The sequence below is a fragment of the Colias croceus genome, chromosome 22, assembly GCF_905220415.1.
Source record: "Colias croceus chromosome 22, ilColCroc2.1".
In the NCBI taxonomy this organism is placed as follows: Eukaryota; Metazoa; Arthropoda; class Insecta; order Lepidoptera; family Pieridae; genus Colias; species Colias croceus.
In genome coordinates, this window is record NC_059558.1 from 6,129,921 (window position 1) to 6,153,337 (window position 23,417).

The 23,417-nt window shown below is 32.5% G+C and overlaps 1 protein-coding gene across 2 annotated transcripts in view; it reads right to left on the reverse strand.

The window, feature by feature from the left end:
- Nucleotides 1-20,201, reverse strand: part of LOC123702037 (calbindin-32) — an 83,256-nt gene extending 63,055 nt beyond the window's left edge. For both annotated transcript variants that reach the window (XM_045649697.1, XM_045649696.1), the window contains exon 1: nucleotides 20,075-20,201. The gene's annotated coding sequence lies outside the window, so the exon portion shown is untranslated. The remainder of the gene's footprint in view (nucleotides 1-20,074) is intronic.
- Between the last annotated feature and the right edge of the window lie 3,216 nt (nucleotides 20,202-23,417).

Sequence of the window (23,417 nt, forward strand, 5' to 3'; positions counted from 1 at the left end):
AACATTCATTCATATATTAATTGCCTATGTATATATATCAGGGACGAAATAATAAATAGGGGCATTTTTATTAAGGGCATTATGAATAATGACAAGCGGGCGAAATAAATAATTCTCTATAAATAAATAATTCGCTGGGCGGAATTAGTTAGGTTAAGTTCGACATTTGAAATTGAAAAGAAAAATGTCGGGGCATTGTTAAAAATGCCCCTATTTATTTTCTAAAAATCCTAAAATTAGCGCGTCCAAGCAAACAAACAAAACCTTCAGCATATTTAGCATAGATAAATGAAATTACTATAGAACTTAGGCAACTATTTTTTTTTAACGTGAGGAAATTCTTCATGAATATACCGGCTGCCCCAACTTACATTTAAGTCACGAGTGACGAGATAGGCATGTGTTTATTATTCCATATGTTCTACATATTAACTTTTTTAACACATGTAAAAAAATCGTTTATTTGGAAAAAATACATAAATACAAAACAATAGACGATCGCCTCAACTAGGAATACAGACTAGAGACGATCGACGCCTTCCTCTCCAGACTTAGCCAGTATTGTTTAGATAACTTTAAATAGTTTCATATATTGATTATCGTTTTGTACTGATATTGCCCAAATAGATATGTTTGTTGAAATTTGATTCTCTATGTAATTATGTATATTGATTTCGACAAATCTATTGTTAGGGGCAATTACATAATTACTATGATATCGTTATTATAATTTGTAGTTTTGATATGTTTTCGATAACGTTAAAAGTAATTTGACGAGGTAGTTTCATAATGTACTCAATTTATTGATTTATCCAAATTAAAAATTTAATGATCTACTGAGTATCGTACCTATATTATACTATATATATTATATGTTTAAAGAAATAAAATAAATAAAACTAAATTATGTAGGTACTGATATAATACGATTTTCTTAATAGTTTTCGATTGATCTACGTTTGATGGCAAATTAAATGGTGATGAAACACTTTTCATGGTGGGTATCATCTGCAAGTTGTCAAATAATTTTTGTGATACAAGAATCCAGACTTGTGGTTAACTGGGGTTATATTTTAAATTTAATTCATGTCGTACAATATATTTCACCGATTTTCCGTATCGAGTTACAAGGCATTTTGTATGTATTCAGTAATATTCACCTAGTTTTGAATCAAGTACCTTTTATTAAACCTAAGTAATATTGTAGAGTTCATGTAATAACCACTATTAATAGCAAGAAAACAACTTTGTAATAGACGTAGTTAAGGAAACATTTCGAGTAACCTTTATTTATTCAATGTTGAATTATTCATTCACTTCAATACCCAGTTGATTGCATGAATATTGCATCAAAGTAAACAAAGTATCATAACAACTACCTACTATTAGAGCTAGCGCACAAGAGCAACTTTTGTCTCCGCAACTATTTTATCTCTCCCATCAACTCTATGGACTAATAAAAAAGTTGCGTCGCTACGTGCGACGCAACAAGGCAAAAGTTGCTCTTGCACACTAGCTCTAGCTCTTATAAGATTTTTATACTAACTAGCGATCCACCCCGGCTTCAGGTGAAATTATGCATATAACAATATTACATACAATATACCGGGTGTCCCAAAAAGTATAGATATACTGAAGGTAGAGGACCTAGAGGGCTAACCGAATCACCCCATGTATATTATGCGATTTTTCGTATTTTCAGAGTTAAAACTTTTTTTTTTCAATTTTTCACCTATCGCCGAGTACGATGAGATTTTCTTTATAGTGACGTGAATTACTACTTATTTCTTTTTTGTGTGCTAAGCTGTATCTTGCGGCCGCGGCTCTACCATTATTTATTTCGTTTTTTTTATTTATTATCTAAATCAAACAACTTTAAACGTTCATACCAACCATGACACTTTTTAATTAGCGTATACAAATATTTGAGCATCAACATCCTAGTTTATAAATCTACTAGTTACTCGCCCCGGCTCCTTTCGTGCTGGATACTGTAAAAATATTTTATATGTATATAGGCAAATTTTATGCGTCGCGTAATAGTTGCTCTTTCGCACAATCTATCGCCAACTTTAAAAAAAAAAAACAAAAACAATAAGGGATGCCACCAAAAAAATTAAGGAGACGATGTTGTAGGTGTTAACTAGTAAACGCGTTTTTATTAACTTTTTTTTATATATTTCAAGCTTTAAATAGCAAGTCGAGTCTAGGTCATTGCTTTTTATTACGGCGACCCTTTTTACGAGTTCACTGAAAGCGGCGATGTGTGAAAAACGGACCCTTGTACTTTCTTTTGTACAGCTCACTTATTTTATTGTTGAACTTTAATTGGCCTTATTTATTGATAGATAAGGCTTAATTTATATTGTGGATTAATTTGGAATTAATGAGAAAAAATTTCTCGAATTTCTGTGCAGAGATTGTTTATTGACGTTTTGTAATGGATGGGTTAAATATGTTACGAATAAATGAAGCATGGACGGCCACTGACCTGCCATATTGCTTCCTTTATCAATTACATTTCTCAAAATTTGGAAAAAAGTTTAATTTTTCTTTCAATATTCATTTGCAATCTACAGCCACTAAAATACAGTGGTAAAGTTTTTTTTTCCTGAGATGTATTCGTGAACATAGTTGTATTTTCTTGATAGCATTTAAAATATTATATTCTGCTTGTATTTTCAATTCCAATATAAAATTAAGCTTTGCTATTTATGGCACAGGCGTAAAATTCAATATGACACTCTCTAGAGAACATAATTGAACACTTGTAAGAGCCTAAATTTACAAGTCTGATTAAATGTATATTCAAAAATAAATTGCGAAATTAGGAGCCTTTCAACTGATGTAAATGGATTTATATCAATTTTGTTTGAACTAAATTAAACTTTCTCTCTGCAAATTGTTTGAAACCAAAGTGTCAGATACATTCATCATCAACTAATATACCTACAATTCGCGTTCAATCTAATACTAAAGATTAGCTACATAAATTGCTTATGTAATTAGCTACATAATATTGCCTTCTAAATGCCTATTATTATTACTATACTAGCTTTCGCCCGCGTCTCCGTCCGCGCGGATGTCGGTCTTCGCGTGGATGGTTTATTTCTCCATTTTGAGTAACTCTGACAATGACATCTTATAAATATCCATTGGTCCCAAATACGGCTAGGCCTATAATAATACGCAACGTGTGTTCGCGGTTCTACAGAACAACGTCTATGGATAAAACTGAAAAATTAATATTAATTTTTTTTCTACGTATTTTTCCAGGATAAAAAGTATCCTATTTTACGCCCAGGATAATAAGGTATAATTATACCAAGTTTCATCGAAATCGAACCGTTAGTTTTCACGTGATGTCTTCACATACAGACAGAGATACAGACAGACAGACAGACAGACAAAAATTTTAAAGTGAAACTTTTATTACATCGTCTCAAACTTTTTGGTCTGTGTAGCGCATGTCGCGTGTATCGCGGCTGCCGAGTAGGTATACCTACTCGGCACGCGACATGCGCTACACAAAGCAGTGTTCGGAACCGTTCGAACAGTTTCACTTTTACCGTGGTTTCATAAAACCACACAACATTTTTTTTAATCGCATATTTGGGTTTGGTATCGATCCAGTGTCACCCCCTGCTATTTATTTTTTCAATATTTTCAATGTAAAGAATTGACCCTTCTACAGATTTATTATATGTATAGATGAAGAAAAGAAAAAAAGAAGAAAACAAAACACTCTTTCATTCGTAATATATGCCATAGGTGCTTTATACGAGAAGGTATACGAACTAGATCAAACCAGTGTGTTGACATAAAACTTGCCTGCCCCTCTGAACAGTTAACAAATTTAGAACTAAGAGCAAATATCGGCTATTGATCTTTGTCGAACATGATTTACCGTACAGTGGAAATGTCCTATAGAGTTATCAATTCAAGAACATGATTATTTGAGTTATGCGTCTATAGAGTTATAGGTATAACGATAGACAAATAAGGAAAGACATAGGATCACATAGAGGATATTGTATGCGAGTTGTCACTTTTGACAGTTATCACGAATTGATAGATAGATTCTAAGGATAGATTACATTTATTATTTCCCTCCAAAGGCAGTAAAACTATTTTTATGTTATATAATATAACTAGCTTACCGCCCGCGGCTTCGTCCGCTTTGTCTAAAACTTAATAAATTAATACTAAAACCTTTCTCTTGAATCACTCTATCTATTAAAAAAACCGCATCAAAATCCGTTGCGTACCTTTTAAAGATTTAAGCATACAAAGGGACATAAGGACAGAGAAAGCGACTTTGTTTTATAGAAGGTACTATGTAGTGATGTCGTCTACGGGATAAAAGCGAAAAAGTCAGTGAAATAAAACAATTCTATGGAAGTAATTTCAGAAAATACTAATTCGGTCTAATCAGGGGCCGTAGACAAAGTAACAATTAAAAAACGATAACGAAGTTAGAAAAGGCAAAAATGTATGGGATTGACATACGCCGCGTTAGATCACGTGGTCTATCCCATACATTTTTCCTTTTCTAACTTCGTTATCGTTTTTAATTGTTACTTTGTCTAAGGCCCCTAAATAGACGAAATCTATTCTAGAATAGATATTATAGTATGACGCTAGACTGTTCACTTAAACATTTTTTATATGGCTACCTATCCCAATATTCTATCTTTCTTAGTAAGCCTTATAAATTTCCATTTTACCAAAATGTTTTCATAATTCTCTGTTGAAAAAACTATACTTAAACGTGCCAATCCATATCTATGAATAATTAGCCACAAATATTTTACCAACCTTCTATTTAAACGTACCAACTTGAGCCACATATCGACGTACCTTATTTATTTTATTTTGGCACAATTACTGAAATATTTGTTAACGCCAAATACACGTAATTGTAAGGTCAAAGGACCCTCACACAAGTAGCGGAAGCAAGTAATTTGACAGCTTAATTAAGGCTCAGTGGGGCGTCTAATTACGCAATAAGGAAAACAAATTTAGAGGCATACGGTGACAGGGGTCATGGAACCTTAATTTAGTACAGAACATTTGATATTGTGCCTAATTGGTTCATATTTTAGCTTTGTAAAATTTAATTGTAGCATTTTCACGTCGTTAAACTTTAATTATAATTAATTAATGTTTATGTGGGTGCCATTAATGTATAAAAAAGAGCGTGTGTGCACGTGTCAGAAGTGAAACTTCTTTGGCAAGATTCAAAGATACCAAAATCGTTGCCTTACTCCATGACGTGACGGTATTGCCATGACGCGACCTTGAAATTTTACTCTCTACGCGCCTACAGAAGTTTCACTTCAATAAACAAGTGTTGATAATTATTAAAAAAACAAAATACCCGACTGCACACTAAAAAAAGAGTAAAAATCCTATATTAATTACTCCCGTGATTGAAATGAATCTAATGATACCGCATACATATTTTTTTAAAGGGAAATTTAGAAAAAATATTATTATGTCTTTATCCCGTGGGACTTTTAGGATAAAATGTATCCTATGACACTCCCGTAATCAAGACAAATCTAACGATACCTCATACATCAAAATCCATCAAGCCGTTTAGGCTACAGGTGGTCACAAAGGAAAAGACATACATACATACTTACATACACTCGAAAAACATTACCCTCCTTCTTTGGCAGTCGGGTAAAAAATAAATTAAATACATTCACTTTTTTTAGTTAAGTGGAGACTATAACACATTTAGACTGACGCAATCTGCTGTTCTCCTTAAAAAATAACAGAAATAACTGCTAAAAGTATTAACAATCAATTCTACTACACTACATCATGATGTGGTAAACTTTCATGAAGTAATTAAACCGAAAGGTGAAATAATAAACAAGCTATTCAAATACATTAACAAGGCCAATAAATGGCTCTCAAGATCCAACTTTGATATTAAGAGCACGTCTCTCTAATGGTTCATGCTTCAAGCTTATGAAACAAGATTATTTCTTAAATTGTGTTTTATTAACATTTCGTCGATGTACTGTATTTTGTCGAAGTACTGTATTTTCCGAGCCTTATTTGAAACGCAAATATCCTACGTGAAATTTTATTGGTGTATGCTTTGTGAAACGTTTGATGTATTATTAATGTTGGATATTTCCATTTTGATCTTTTTATCGAGTTTACGGTATAATCTCGTTTCTTTTAAATCAAGAAAATCTTGAAAGAGGCCTTTGTAAGACCTGTTTTTGCAAATCTCCTTTTAAATGTATATTTTGTGATAGACAAAATTATTTATTTTTGTCTCAATTTTATATTAAACAAATATAATTTTAGAGCTTTATGGAGATTTATACATCACTACATAGTATACAAGTGTTGATAATTATTAAAAAAACAAAATACCCGACTGCACACTAAAAAAAGAGTAAAAATCCTATATTAATTACTCCCGTGATTGAAATGAATCTAATGATACCGCATACATATTTTTTTAAAGGGAAATTTAGAAAAAATATTATTATGTCTTTATCCCGTGGGACTTTTAGGATAAAATGTATCCTATGACACTCCCGTAATCAAGACAAATCTAACGATACCTCATACATCAAAATCCATCAAGCCGTTTAGGCTACAGGTGGTCACAAAGGAAAAGACATACATACATACTTACATACACTCGAAAAACATTACCCTCCTTCTTTGGCAGTCGGGTAAAAACAAAGTCGCTTTCTCTGTCCCTATGTCCCTTTGTATGCTTATATCTTTAAAATTACGCAACGGATTTTGATGCGGTTTTTTTAATAGATAGAGTGATTCAAGAGGAATGTTTAAGTAGTTATATAATTTATTAGGTTTTAGACAAAGCGGGCGAAGCCGCGGGCGGTAAGCCAGTAGAATATAATATCAATTAGTTTAATTATTCTTGTTTTTCGTTTACTTTACTACATAAATGCTAAAAATATGTTATGACGATTCAAAAGTGTTTCTAGAAGAAGTCTAATTGAATAAATAAATGCTTGAGTTTGAGTTATGTTATTGTTCACCTTTCCTGCATTTAAAAGCATTAACAACTAGCTGTGCCCCGCGGATGCACCCACATTGCTCCACTCCTGTTGGTTTTAGCGTTATGATATATAGCCGATAGCCTTCCTCAATAAATGGGCTATCTAACACCGAAAGAATTTTTTCAAATCGGACCAGTAGTTCGCGAGATTAACGCGTTCAAACCGACAAACTCAGCTTTTTAAAATTAGTATAGAATATAGATTAAATGCAATGCTATATAACGGTATTCTCATGCGTCTAATTTCGTTATCTCGTATCGGGTATCTGTCCCATGTGACTTCGTGATTTTAAGCATGAGCACAGAATACATAATAGTAGCTAAACGCTACAGAACGGACACTCTCCGCCTCCCGCCAAAATTAAACACTTACCTCACCCCGCACGATCAGACATAACATGGTCCATATTTTTCTACAGGGACGATACGCAACGAAGATTGACAACATTAATCAAATTGACTTAAAGTAATTTTATTATTTTGGATTTGTGATTATCGTTTTTCGTAGAAAATGGTTAGATATTGTGCTGTTTACGGATGTATTTCATCAGAAAAACGCGAATTTTTTTTTACGCTAGTCAAAAATGTGCCAACCATAAAGCGTTAACACACACATTTGCAGTCTCTACAGTGTGACTGTCAAAACGATAATTTTGTATGGAGTGTCCGGGGTGTGGCATGAGTTTTGCTCGCATACATTTACATATATTTGCAGCAAGATTTGCAGTAACTGTATGTAGTTACTGAGAATACAGGGAAATAAAGTAGCGGTTGCAATTTAATTATTATATTTTATTTTCAAGCATTGTTTAAACTTTATATTCATATTTCATCGCCATGACAGTATGATAGCTGAAATTGAAAAAAATAAAAATGTACGGAAATAATTTAAAAAATGTTTTAAATTAAATACCTATGCGTAATTTAAAAGCGCAGTTGGCTTCACTGTGTTTCGCTACCGTGATCGTTCTGTAGTTCTGTACGAATATTAATTATTTACTCATAAATATATGCAATGCAATTATTATCTGAAAAACTAGTAATTGCTAATTTCCAATAATATTTATAGCCATACAAACCAACACAGCTCTATCGAGCACGCATCGAAATGATGTTAATCAAAATGTACGTAATTTTGCTCGAAAGGTTTTCACGTGAAAGGGTCCAGGCTAAGGTTTCTTTAGCTGACTGACTTGGCAACTCAAGGGTTTATAGCTCAATAACTATATAAAATAAATAAGTAGTCAATACGTTTTCATTCTTTACCTACAAGGAATTTAGGACTGTTTGTTACTAACCGCGCCCTGCGGTTTTACCCGCATTGCTTCGCTTGTTTTGGTCTTAGCGTGATGATATATAGCCTATAGGCTTCCTCGATAAATGGGCTATCTAACACTGAAAGAATTTTTCAAATCGGACCTGTAATTCCTGAGATTAACGCGTTCAACTAAACAAACAAATAACCAATCTCATCTATGTAGGTAAATGTTTTGTGTTTGTATCTAAGTAATATATTATTCTGTGGTAATATGTTTATTTACCAAAAAAGCGGAGCATTACAGTATTATAGGAGCCTGTTTCTCGGATCTAAGGAACGATATACAGGTCTTTAAATATACATAACATACTGATCAATCTGTAAGATAGTTTGTAGTATTTTTTTCTATATTATTACGTTCAAAAATGTGGGTGTGTTAAAATCAGGATTTTTACGTAGTATTTGTATTCTCTTTGCAGGATTTACCAATCAATTACCTATCTGGTTAATAATTACGCGTGGACTCCTGTTTTATCATCATTATAATAATGTTTATATCATCTGTGACATGTACATAAATAAAATAAATATAGGTATTATAAATAAAAATAGTTTATTTGCATCATAACACAATGTACAATAAATATAAAGCTATAACTACAATTTGTGATTTTTTTTAAATCAATGGGTACCTATTTGTTCGTTTTTAGACCATTGAACTTTGAATCAGAATCAAAGGGTAAAACTATTTATAAAACAAATTGTGTACACGAGGAATCTGCCCGTCCGACTAGGGCCCTTCCGGCCTCCTCCACTCAAGCGACAGCCCAAGCCGAGGTTCGAGATCCCCGTCAAGAGAGGACGCCCTTGCGCATGTCGCTACCAGGGTGAACCTTCAGTTCACCCCGTTGCGTCCGCATTAAAATGTAGAAGCCCTTCTGGCTAACATTGAGAAACACCACACAAAAAAAAAACGAGGAATAAATACTTGTACACCTTATATAAAATATAACAAATACTACGAAGAAAAAGCCGAAGGTACATATTTTTCAATGTGTGATATTATTCACACCTAAAAAAAACTGTTGCCTTAAAAATTTAAATATTAAACCTCGAGTCTTTTGAATAACTACTTATATCGATTATTACGTCTAGAAACGTCTCGAACGTTCCAGAATTAAAGTGTCTAATTTTAAAAGTCTATTGTTCTTGAATTTTACCCGTGACCCGTTCACGGCCGCTTCGAGAGACAATCGATAGATGGTAAATAAGTAAACGCCCCCACAAATATCATTGAAACTGTTACTGGTTGATGGATATTCTTTTTTTATATAAAATTATGAAGCGCCACAGATAATGTAATACCGCAGATGATATAATACAATACTAGTAGTAGGTAACACGTTTGCGGGGCACTGGGCATGAGAGTTTACAGGATTTATACAGTCCTGTATTGATAAGAGAAGAAGGTATGTTCTAAATTCACAGATTAAAAATTTCAGCGCCAAAATTTTCACACATAAATAATTTGACATAGACTGACTTGTTGCTTTTAAAATGCATTTGTATAAACATCAAGCACTTTTATTCGAGTTATAAAGATATCTTATATGATTTTGGGGAAAATTCACCCTCTTTTTTGCAATAAGGAAACAACGGGTCGTAATAACATCTATTTGATTTAACAGTAATTGAATTTTTATTAATTTATCATGTCGTTTTCGGGTTCCGTTTTGACTCAATATAAAAATCATAATAAACATGCTCTAGTCTATACAGAACTGTTTATAAATTGGAATTAATAACATTACCTTAAACCAGTTTAAAATAATCTGAGTTTAATTTCGCAATAAGTTAAATACAAACTTAATCCAAGGACATCTTAACGGGCCATTAACAAGATTTACCAGTGCTTAAGGAAACTAAACTGCAATTTCTAGAAAGAACACTTCAAGATTTATGCAGTTTCAAAAGTGGGATAGCAACACGTGCAACGAATAAAAGAGAAGGACAACGATATTTTAGTGTTTTCCGTCTGCAAACTTTTGATAAAAGGTCTCATTAGTATGCGGACTGTTCTATTGTTTTTTAGTTGTTAAGTTTACGTGTCTTTTGTAAACAGTGTAACAAACAGTCATAGAAACAGGGAACGGAAAGTTTAGTAGAATTTACGCTGTGTAAGGCTAACTTACGGAAGTAGAAATGAGATATACGTTTTGAAATAGCTCTGAATGTGAACTAATGTTATATTTTGTTGTTTGATCTTACGCGGGCATTAGGTATAAAAACACCTACATAACAAATTAAAGATTATAAAAAAACGCTATTTATTCATTATATATTATTATCTCAACGTATCACACACTTTACAGCGAGCGTGGTCACCGGGAGACTTTGCAGCAAGCGTCAACCTTCCCCGTTAAAATCTTTTATTTCTGAACAAATTTTATTAGGTCTGTTACCTTTTTATATTTCAAGCATACGACGATTTTGATTAAATTAATAAAGGTATGTATATCATTGTAGGAAATACCGGTTTTTCTCATTTTCATTTTACATTATGTTCTCTAAACATAGGTACCATTCTATGCTCATAATAATTATTCTGGAATGTAGCCCTTTTTCAACTCTCGCTCTGTTTATAAAAAGGTGTTAATTGCCGTCTAATTACGACTAAATGACGCGTCTACAAAGCAAGCCTATGACATAAGTCGTGAACAAGCATTGTGATAACGTCCCTATTCTTCATGGAAACAGATGCCAACATGAATTGGGTCAGGTCTGCATGATGTCGCGAGTTAATAGAGTATATTTATACCTATTATTGCATCATTTCCTTGGTCTACTGTTAGGTATAGAAGTGAGAAGTTTTGAATCCTAATGAAGTTAAAGAGCCTCAAAAAGTGACATCAATTTAGAGTGATTTATTGTTAAAACTAGCTTACCGCCCGCGGCTTCGCCCGCTTTGTCTAAAACCTTATAAATTATATACTAAAACCTTCCTCTTCAATCACTCTATCTATTAAAAAAACCGCATCAAAATCCGTTGCGTAGTTTAAAAGATTTAAGCATACAAAAGGAAATAGGGACAGAGAAAGCGACTTTGTTTTATACTATGTAGTGAAGCCTCCGTCTTTTAAAAAGTTGAATTGAATAATCCCTTTTGATATTTTACGGTGACTAGGAACAGATTTAAAAACCTCTTGCAGTCGAACAGTGAAATGCATCCATATAAAATATATTGCAGACAAACTACAATTTTTACTTGTTTCTCGCTGACATAGTTTCCTGTTTCATTAAAAATTTCAAAACGATAAATTAATCCATTTATCATCAGAACATCATAGGTCCACTTGTTAGTAATATCTTAATTACTATGTTAGTACATAACATTATTATATTATCATTTTACAATTTACCATTTATATGCATTGTTTATATGTCATTTTATTTTTATTGATATAGGATGTGTGTACTTGCTCGCAATGGTTCAAGTACACACAATCGAATCTGTCTGCGATCATTTATAAAAATAAAACGATAAACATGTTTATGTTTAAGCTGAAATTTTATGGATAAAATTATCCCCCAACGGGAAGTAAAATAATTTTGTAAAATGTATCTTGCCCCTGTTGAAAATAGGTCAGGAACACAGATGTGAAGAATATCCAAAAAGTCACTAGAGGTTTGGCTCCACTATTTTATCATTACACGAAGCGGGAACGAGATGACTCTTTTAATAGTAAATAGTTTTTGCTTTCAGCTCAACGTTTTATATATTTTTCTCGTATTCAATATGTGGAACTTTTATGTAGATAAATTTAGATGAAATTTACAGTATTGATATTAATCCGTGATGTGGGAAATGTTTTGAATTTGTGTAAAGTAAGTATTAATTATTTATAGAGATGGAAATAAATTATTAAAATAACAAATGTGTCTTATAGGAAAAGATTCATAAATCGAAAAAATTGTAACATATTTTTGGAAGAAACCTAATTACAAAACTTTTAAGCTATTGCTAATTCAGAAATTGCGTAACGAAAAACCTCACGCTCCCCACTCCGACAGGCACGGAGGTGTGGCTTGAAGTTAGCTGTTAGTTGCTAGATATTATTCTTTACTCTTTACTACATCATACCGTTAATCACTTCATATCAACATTGAGTTCTATCATAATAGTATTCAGGAATAATTATCTCATACATTTCTTTTCATCTGTTTCAGCAACTTAAAAGTACAACATGCTGACCCGCAAGGCAGTAGCTAAAGACATGGAGAATAAATTAAAAGCTACACTCCATGATTTAAAAGCTTCGCAATCTTTATGTGAAAAACTCATACAAGAGCGGGATGAAAGTGAATTAGAGATTCAAGAAATTATAAAAAGGAACTCTCTTCTAAAGGCCGAGCTGGCTGAACTACACATGAAATACATTCATAGTGAAGACAAGTGCAAATCCCTACAAGACGTTGTGGACAGCTTCCAGCAGTGCTCTAGTGACCATGAGAAAGCTCTTAGCCGTATCGCTGAGTTGGAATGTAGCTTGATGGAAGTGCAAGAGGACATTCCCAAGCGGCAATGCAACACACCAAGTAGTCTTCATGATGAATTAATTGAATGTGGACAGTTAAGTGGCTCTATAAACTTTAAAAAAATCAATTTCTCTTCGCATAAGAAGTTAAAAAAATATCTTAGATTAAGTAAGTTCATCAAGCGCACGCAATCTATTGTTAGAAAGAGTTCTTTAAAAAATATAGTTCAACTAGAGAAAGACAACAAAAACCTTGTTCAGGAGTTAGATAAATATCATAGGGATCTAGAATATTATAAAATCTTGTATGATGTAGAAACAACTGAACTTAAGGAGAAGATAGACTCCTTAAGTCAAATGTTAAATGATGTGAACCAGAAATACTCTTCTGCCCAAATGCAAATTAACGAGCATATACAAGAGGCAGATTATCTTATTAAGTTGAGCAATGACAATATGGATCGTTTTGAGTCGCTGACCAATAAATATGTATGTCAGTGTTCAAACAGTAACAATAAGCAACCGTCGCCCCATAAGTCTGACTACACAGACATACATAGTGTTAAACCCACTACCACAATTCAAACCAGTAATACTAAATACCTTTCAAAGCAGGAAATTATTGTGTTGTCGGATAATATTGGTCAGGGATTTGGCGCTATGCTTAACAATTTAGGGCTTAAAGTTACTAATGTTTGTACGCCTAACAGTTCATTTAAATATATAATCAAATCACTGGATCATTTCAGCTTTAATAAGAATAATATTGTAATTATATTATATGGGGACAGTTTAAATATAAATAATAAGGATATTGATGTAGGATTTAAAAAAATGTTAGATATTAGTAGTAAGACTAAATGTAAATTTATGTTGTGTACATTGCCATACCTACCTGGTTTAACACAGGAACAAAATAGATTAATTCATAATATGAATTTAAAATTGTATAACCTAACAAATCATCATTGTGATGCATTTATTTACTTTGACATTAACTTATGTATTAAATCTTTTACTCTGACAAGGAATACAGTGTATCTGCCATCTAGATATAAGCGTGAACTTGCTATGTTAATAGCATATAATATTAACCAGTCTTTGAAATTTCATCGAAATCGATTAGTAGATTAGTTCCAAGATCAATAAACATTGTGACGCGCTCAAGACGCTTCTTTAATGGACTGTCAATTCAATCTTTTCCCTAATATCTCGAAATACAACATATTTTCTGTAATACCCAATTTTCCTCCTTATAAACTCTATAATTGTACCAGTCATGTGACGTTCTTATCCAAACTTCTTAGAATACGCCGAGTCCCGAAATTATTGATTATTATATACCAAAGTGAGATATTCTCGGAACATACTTATTCCCTATTCAATAGAATATTTCTTATTCGAGGATCATACGAGGATTTCAGTTTTCGGAAGGATGGCGTTAACCTTGATCCGTATTTAGCCTACATCACAGATAATATAATACATATTATGATAACATATTATATAAGTATTACTTAACTTATCTATTACCTGTATAGGTATATCCAACGTATTTAATATTCCTACTGGAAAGAAAGAAAGAAAATACATTGATTTGTAGATACCAGTAACATATAGGTACCTAAATACAGTTATTATAACAATAAAATAATTTAAATTATCTATACAGTACAAAATTGATATAATATGCACTCAGTGATTTGAGAATCTAAGGATTATACTACATATTGCTTGTTTCAGCCGTGGGACGTCCACTGCTGGACAAAGGCCTCCCTCAGGGTTTTCCACCACAACCGGTCACCGGCGGCCTGCATCCAGCGGCTCCCTGCCACTCGGACCAGGTCGTCTGTCCATCTTGTGGGTGGTCGTCCCACGCTTCGACATCCAGTACGTGGTCTCCATTCGAGAACCTTTCTGCCCCAACGGCCATCGGTTCTGCGGGCTATGTGCCCCGCCCATTGCCACTTCAGTGTGCTAATCCGGCGAGCTATGTCGGTGACACCGGTTCTCCTACGGTCCTACTACATAATATAAGCAAAATGAGGATCGATGAATGTTTGATACATTTTCACGGGAATTGGGATTGTATGATTTGTTTTAAATTTGGTATGGATAAAGATTATAATCTATTTATATATTGTTATTGGAGACTGGAAATGAAGGATAGGAGCTAATTATTGTGCAGAAAAAAATATTGAAGTTATTAAAATACAAATGGAAAATAGCAAACTGAAATACAGTAACAAATAAATTTCATTGTTTCTGTATCATGTTTAATTTTAATGCCGAGTCTGAGAGAGTACGGAGTTGGAAATAAAAATACATTTCTTGTTATCTTTTTAAGCTAACTGAGCTTAAGAAGAAAATGTGAGACTTACTGAGTTAAAAACTGAAACAGATTAAGTTTATAAGTTAACTAGATTTCCGCCCGCGGCTTTTTCTTTTTCCAGCTCATGTGCTATTCTGATGTATAGCCTAAATTTCCTGTAAATTTTCACCCTAATCCATACTGTAGTTTTTACGTGATAGAGTATCAAACATCCATACTTACAAACTTTCGCGTTCATAATATTAGTTACCTATTATAATGACGTAGCAAGTCGTAGAGGAAGTAATATTATTAACTAGACAATAGTTAGTAACACAATAATATCACGGATAATATAATACTATACTAGTAATACCTCTGACTTATACGGTAAGTGTCTAATTCCGCTAAAACTCTCTAATTCTCATTAAATCGGTATAATTTGGGTACAATTTTGGCATGTGTAAATTTGATCGTTAATTGGAGCTTGAAGCTAGATTAACATAGTGGGCCATCTTGTATATGAAGTTTAAAATAGTATAGAGTTTACAAACAGAATATCATCGTCATATTTACGAAATTAAAAGCGTCAAGGTACAAGTCCGAGACGGGCCGCAGACCGCAAACTGCAACAGCAAACTGCAAGCGACAACACTTGTTTCTATGAACATCTATGAAATTGATTCCAAGCGCGGCGACACTGCTGCCTGCAGACGCGACGCGCATCGATGCATAGACGTTCATAGAAACAAGTGTTGTCGCTTGCAGTTTGCTGTTGCAGTTTGCGGTCTGCGGCCCGTTTCGGACTTGTACCTTAAGTCATATTATAAAGAAAGAAGAACGTAACAATAAAACACATGAGAGAGATAAACTCGACAGGAGCTAACAGATAAAATTTTTACATTGCATCCCATTTTATCAAATAGGTATTTAAAATTAAATACTCGCACAAAATGTAGTAGAAAATACGAATCGTTTTTTTCACACGTCAAATTCAAAAGTCCAGTCAAGTTTTTACATAGATACCTAAAGAGGTACCTAAAGCTAACCCTCTGACCTCTAAACGACGCTTTGAATATACTATCTGCGACTTTGTAGCCGCTCTCTATACGATGTATGTACTATAAACACGAGCTCTCGTATGCAAAGCACACAATTTCTCTTTGACTTTTAGAAGTATTTACTGGCTGAAAACACTACCTCTTTTTGCACTTTGTATGAAGTGTGGACTTTGCCTGAATCTTCTGCTTGTTTACTAACAGCTAATATGATCTTAAAAGGCCAAGCAAGTGTCTGCTATATATTTTAAACTAGCTGTGCTACGCGATTTCACCCGCATTGCTCCGATCTTGTTGGTCTTAGCGATGATACCTAGCCTATAACCTTCCTAGATAAATGGACCATCTAACACCGAAAGATTTTTTCAAATCAGACCAGTAGTTCCCAAGATTAGCGCGTTCAAACAAACAAACTCTTCAGCTTTATAATATTAGTATAGATAGTTGACCACCTTCTTAAAAAGCTATGTAATTATCATAAATTCATAAATACACAATTTAGGGACATTTTATGTGTAATTTTTTATTTATAGTGCCAATGAAATGTAATATGTATATTTCACTTACGGGAGGGTCGGGCAAAGTAGCCATCCTAAGCTTATAATTTTACATTTACCCTACTTTTTAATCAAAATATAGAGTACTATATAAGAGGTTTTCAGCGCTCTACAAATGGTTTTTTTGCTTTTTATGCCCAATTAATATAAATTAATAACAGGCTGTTAATACGAATCATATATGCAAACAATAGACAAAAACATTTTTTTTTTCAGATTTTTATGTCCTAATATTTCTAAAGCTTAAATTTATCCTTAGCCTATGGGGTTGTCTGGTAGAGATCATTCTAAAATGATAAAGCCGCCCCATCTAACATCTAACATATATATTATATAACATATAACATATATTATAAAGGCGAAAGTTTGTAAGTATGGATGTATGGATGTATGGATGCATGGATGTATGGATGTATGGATGTTTGTTACTCTTTCACGTAAAAACTACTGTATGGATTTGAATGAACTTTAGCACACATATAGAGGGTAACTTGGATTAACACATAGGATAGGTTTCATCCCGGAAATCCTACGGGAACGGGAACTATGCGGGTTTTTCTTTGAAAACGCGGGCGAAGCCGTGGGCGGAAAGCTAGTTATACATAAAGCTGTATATCTTTGTTATTTTGTTTTCCTTTTTATGAAAGTATGTTTAATAAAAGTGTTAAATAAATAAATAATATGATACTTGTAAAACCTTACAAATACTTATTTATCTGGAACAGTTTTATTTCTGTTACATACGTTATTGTGTAACTAAAGTTCGATCATAAGGTTTTATTGACTCTATTTACGAGACAGGTTAAAATGAACGGTCAAGGGCGAAACGAGTCGTGCAGTATATTTGTCTCGAAAAGAAAAATATAAAGTTTTATTGTTTGGAAAAGTATTCCAAGTATATACGCTAAATTATTGTTTACATAACATTATTTTTAGTATAAAATAAGCATGTCACAGTATATTTAACCAATCTTCTTCCGAAACGGCTAGACCGATTTTTGGCATGCAAATTACTTAAATACATTTTTCATCAGATATACATTTTATATTATGTCTTCTTAATGTTATTTTATTAAAATCAATTACATAATTTGTTATTCATTCCTATTCATATTCATTACAAAAATTACATACATTATTAATTTATTACAAAATCAATATTAAGACGCAAGTAGACAATGTTAATTTTACGAGTTTAGGTATTCTTTAACACTATAAAAACATTTCTGTTGAAGCCATTCATGAAGTTCTTTAAACAAAATAATTTAGTATCTGTAAGAGTAGAATAGAATAGAAGAGTAGATAAAGATTATAGTTTATATTCTGAGAAAAGCTTGTTAACTATGTTTTATAAAAGTGATGAGGGAGAAAATTTGCCGATTCAGGTAGAAAATTATGGGGCTCTAAATTTGTCAAATGTTGCTCAATAGTTAATTTATTATTTTTTCTAAAGCTAGCGCTACATTACGTAGATATAACTGTACGTAGTTTAAACAACAATTACGCAGTAAACATGAAAACTATTTGGACCTAACTTATAACTTTTGATTCATGCCTGTTGTGCCTAAACTCTGAAGATCTATCATCCTCATGGCATCATCTATCATACTTATTGTAAGATTCAACTAATCAGTGTTGGAGAGGTAATTACCGCGAATGAGCTAGTAAAACTTCAATAATAATTTTTCTTGTTATGATTTTAAATTCTTGAGGGCCGATTTTTCAATCCTTGGTTTAAATTTATCCGTCAAATAAAGTATAACACGAACATTTCAAAATGTCACCTGTTAACTGTCTTACAGACAATTAGAATACATTTTTGAAATGGTAGTTTATTACGTTACTCGATGAATAAGTTTTAACCAAGGATTGAAAAATCATCCCTAAATCTGAAGATAAGAAAAACAGAAAGAAACGTTATATTTTTTATTCAAATTCAAATTGCACTTAAAGTGGTACAGTACAATTTCGTATTACATAGAAAATTTGTTATTGTAGGTAATTTACTACGTTATACTTCTATAAATTATTGTAGTTAAACACTACAGCTGATATATAACTATAATACAGTTAAGTATTACCACATTAATGTATGTAATACGATTATTTTTTTATGTCAGAGCAAGCAAAGGGGCAGGCGGGCCACCTGATGTTGTGGTGACCACTTTTAACACTAGAAGTGTTACAGGTGCTTTGCCGGCGTTTTATGGACAAATAAGCTCTTTTATTGAAGGCCCCAATTACCAATGGCAGTTCAGAATTTGAACTTCAGATAATAAATAGCATTACACTGGAAAATGGGTGCTGACCACTTAACTCTATGGGCAATTTTGCTCTTTGCTTTTGCGTCATAAAAGATTAAATTAGGATCAAAGGTTATTCTTATTTTCTCAACTAGCTTTCTAAACTATGTATTAACTTTGTATTACCACAATTCAAATAAATTATTTTATATGTCAGCTTGTCTATTGAAATCTGTAAAGCAACGATATTTAATATTTGGCACATTTTCACTGTTGGCGGGGGTTGGGGTTAATTATAAGATATGAGATTGAGATAAAGAGATATTTATTATTAATTCACTATAATGGGATGAGATGAGATGATCTAGGATGGAGCTCCGCCCGGTGCGGAATCCGACTGCGAACTAACTTATTTTGTGGTAAAATAATAATTAATACATTACAATGAAAGGTGCAAAATCGACGCGTTGTATTCCGGGAACTTGTATATTGTCTGTACGATGTCTTAATCGTACATTCACCCCTTATGATAGGCGAATAAATTTAACATAGTCTTAATATTTTAATTTTGTAATTTAACATGTTGTTTTCGTTTATTTTCTGTAACGAAAACTACACTATAATAATTTATAATAGGTAATAGCGGTAATAGCGGTAGAATGTGGTTCTTTCATTCCTGTCCTCGTGTTCTTTTTAAATGTTTTAACTACCCATGTACAATATTTTCTCAAAAAAGTCGTTACATTTAATAAACCAGTTTTAGTTATTTAATTGAAACAAATAACATAAATTATTTTATGTCGTAAAATAATCATATAATTTCCCAAAGGTAAACATTACTATTTACTTATGCTTTGAAAAAAGTTATTCAGAAAATTTTGGGAGCTTCATACAAATTAAACGCTTTCATTTGTTTGACAAACGAAACCCGTATTTTATTGACACAGACACCTGAAAATCGAGTTTACCCGAAGGCAATATAAATAGTGTCACAATTCGTTCCATAAAAAGCACACGCGCGTAAATTGTACCAACTCATCTATAAAACTTACCCTAAATCTCCTGGACCCTTCTATATCCTGCGTTAAACTGGACAAATTGCGAAATTGTATTTGTTTATTTATTAAACACGACAAACGCACGGTTATTGACAGACGTGCGGCTGCTTCGCGAGGCGATACACGAATGAATGAAACTAGGGGTTGCTGAGACTCGGAGGGCGGAGCTGCCCAGCTGTAGCACCCGACCAATTTCAGAAGCTCTACCCGACATATTGTTTAGCACGCGAAATGGGATTTTGTACTTGGTCGGTTTATGAAAAACTCGGCCTGAATCTGGGAAGATAAGCTAACCAATTTGAAGAGATCTCGCTTGACATAATGCGACGTAGAAGGATGTGGCTTTTTGAGTTGTTCGGTTGTGAGCGGATGTTTATTGTTTGAGCTGCTGAAAATTGTCCGTAAGTACGGCGCCCGGGTAATGTATTAAGACGTGTTATATGGATAATGTTTATTTTTATATTTACACATGGGTATTGGGTATGAGTTATGAATTTAATATTGTTATGTTTTATCAGCAGAATGGAAGGAAGTACGGAATGTTGAATCCCACCAAAAACATAAATGTAAAAATTGGAGCCGAGTTCAATCGTTGACTTAATTTGCCAAAAAAAGAAATGAGATCTAAATGTGTGCCAAGTTCTGCAGACAGTCCAGAAATTTATTTACAAAGATGTATTAAGTTCTTAGGTTGACTGAAAACTCAATTGTTTTATTTTCCCTTAGAGAACAATGTTTATTCCAAAATATAACTTTTTTAATTTGAATAATATAATTATTTTCACAAAGCAAACAACTAATGACCTATTGAACCCCATAATTTGATGAGGCTAGTTTTTAGAACCTCACAAAATATAAACAGTATGTAAAACTAGCCTCATCAAATTATGGGGTTCAATAGGTCATTAGTTGTTTGCTTTGTGAAAATAATTATATTATTCAAATTAAAAAAGTTATATTTTGGAATAAACATTGTTCTCTAAGGGAAAATAAAACAATTGAGTTTTCAGTCAACCTAAGAACTTAATACATCTTTGTAAATAAATTTCTGGACTGTCTGCAGAACTTGGCACACATTTAGATCTCATTTCTTTTTTTGGCAAATTAAGTCAACGATTGAACTCGGCTCCAATTTTTACATTTATGTTTTTGGTGGGATATCATTACTTTTTGTACAGAAAATTACTCTGCAAATTTGATTTACTTTATAAATATAATACTTTTTATATACGATTTTTTTTTCTTGCAGTTTCTCTGTATGGTTTGTTTAGTATTATTTTCTATATTTTCTTGTATGTTATGAATGTCAGCGCAAATTGCCCCGTCATTATCTGCAATTTTTTAAACTCGTTTTCTGTTTAAAAGATTACATGATTTTCTAAACATCCAGCGTGAATTTGTACACACACTATTACGAAGATGCAAAGATCGTTGTAGAAGAATCGTCGCCTTACTCCATGACGTTACGGTATTGCCATGACGCGATCTTGAAATTTTACTCTAAACGCGCCTAAAGATGTTTCACTAATAATAATATTACGCAAATTAAATCATTTCGACCTTCGACGAAGCCTTCTTCCATTACACCATTTATGGTACATAATTATTTTTGCATGCTTGTATTGGCTAAACATGTTTGTGCTTTATTAATATAATTGTATCACCATTGAATACCATGTTTAAAGCAAAATAAAGATTTTATTTATTTATTTATTTATTTACACTGAAATTAAAACTAAACTAAACACTCATATATAAAGAATAAATAAATGTGAATATGTAAAATTATATATTATTTTTAACTGTATGAGCAATAAAGGCAATATTTTTATTACAATTTTCTTTTATTTTACGTTTAATAACAGTTTTGAATAAAGAAATCATGCAATCGAAGTAATCCGCCCTAGCGATACTAGCGCGAGTGAGTGTGATGTCAGAGGCGCTTCGAATCTACAGATGTTTCGTCCTAAAATATGTAAACTTCAATAATCTATATCTCAGTCATTTATTGATGGATTTCAAAATTTTTTTCGGCCACTGATTAGTTTTGATCTATTTTTTAAGACTAGTAAGGTGAATATACTATTTTCTTTTTTTTTTAAACTTTTCCATTTTTCCATACAAACAAAATTTATGTCATTGAAAAAAAAATTAAATACAAATAAATTCAGTATTTTCTGATTTTTTCCTTTGTACACTCACTATTACCTAGTTGATTACAAAATTTGAACTTTCTAGATCATCTGGAAGTGGGTTAGGTTTTGTATATGTCTATAAGTCAGTCAGTCTTAAAAATTGCGATTTTTGGATATTAATATCTACGCAACTGTTTAATCTGTATTTATGAAATTTAAGGTTCTTGTTTATCTTGAGGTCCTCTTGATATGTATCAAATTTGGTTTATATAACTTAAATAGTTTTCGAGTTATAAGGGGGTGAAAAGTGGCTCGAAATGGTTCGTGTAAATATACACACGGCTGCTGCTCGCCAGTTCTCTTCGCTTGAACTCGGCTTGACACGCTGCCGCGTGTCTAGATAATATATTATTATCGATTTATTCTGGTAGATTAGGTTGATTTATTACTAGTATGAAATATAGAGAAAGTTTCCATTCTTTCTTATTTGTTTTTTTTACTATGGCTCAGGTGACATTGTGTATTGTGACTGAATACATGATTTCTATGTGTATTAGGTTATAGGTAAGATGGAATTACATATTTCTACGCAGTTTTTCTAAATCAATTCAACTCATCAGTTTAAACTATCCATGTTTTCTTAGTAAATAATTAAATTATGTACCCAACAATTTCACTGTTTATTTTTATTTTACACTAAAGCAACTTAAAAAGTGTGTGTAGTCTACGGTAAGCATTAGAAAAGCTACCCTAATAAAACAAAGTGATTGAGCTCGTAGACCTTTAGATAAGCTCCTTTATTTATCGTGTTCAGTGTAAATAAAGTATTAAAAATTGCACTAAACTTAAACTGTTTTTTTTAACAATTTCTTGGTATTACTTTATAAAAGCTATAGGTAAATATGAAGCTGTAATTATACTCGTACTAGCTTACCGCCCGCGGCTTCGCCCGCTTTGTTTAAAACCTAAAATTTTTGTCTAGGTTTTAAACAAAGCGGGCAAATACTAACACATTCCTCTTGAATCACTCTGTCTATTAAAAAAAAATCTAAATCCATTGCGTAATTTTAAAGATTTAAGCATACAAAGGGACATAGCGACAGAGAAAGCGATTTTGTTTTATAGGTACTATGTAGTGATTAAAAAGCTGAACATTTGAAATGAATGTATTTATTGCCACAATAATTTGGATACAAAAAAAC